At 42.4% G+C, this 450-nt stretch overlaps 1 non-coding gene across 1 annotated transcript; it reads right to left on the reverse strand.

The window, feature by feature from the left end:
- Positions 1 to 14: 14 nt before the first annotated feature.
- On the reverse strand, positions 15 to 121 carry LOC118453060. The gene has a single exon (XR_004842946.1). It is a non-coding gene; the product is annotated as a U6 spliceosomal RNA (small nuclear RNA).
- Between the last annotated feature and the right edge of the window lie 329 nt (positions 122 to 450).

The raw sequence follows: 450 nt of genomic DNA on the forward strand, positions 1-450 counted from the left end.
CATGACCACTTCCCTAAAATATGGTGTGCTTTATGAATTTGCATGTCATCCTTGCACAGTGGCCATGCTGATCTTCTCTGAGTCATTCTATTTTTAGTATATGTGCTGCCAAAGCAAGCACAATTGGACGGTCGATGGATGTCTCCTGTCCCTTTCCAGCACTCCCAAATTAACAGACCTGCTCAGATGACAGCAGCCTGTCCATGGCTCGTGTCGCCAGCTTAACCACCATGCAGAAAGTGAAACCTCAGGTTTTGATCCATTTGCTGCCATAAGACCAGCTTTTGTAAACCCAGGAGATTAAGCAATTAAGGTATGTAACTACGGCTAAAACATTATAGGCTCATGATGAATGCTCTGAAGAGCAAGGCATTCATAGCTAAAACACAGTAGCAAAAAATTTCTTCTTGTGGAAAATTACATTTCCTCTTATTAAGGAAGAGCTCAAGG

The sequence above is a fragment of the Egretta garzetta genome, unplaced genomic scaffold (assembly GCF_000687185.1).
Source record: "Egretta garzetta isolate BGI_Z169 unplaced genomic scaffold, ASM68718v1 scaffold49, whole genome shotgun sequence".
Lineage (NCBI taxonomy): Eukaryota > Metazoa > Chordata > Aves > Pelecaniformes > Ardeidae > Egretta > Egretta garzetta.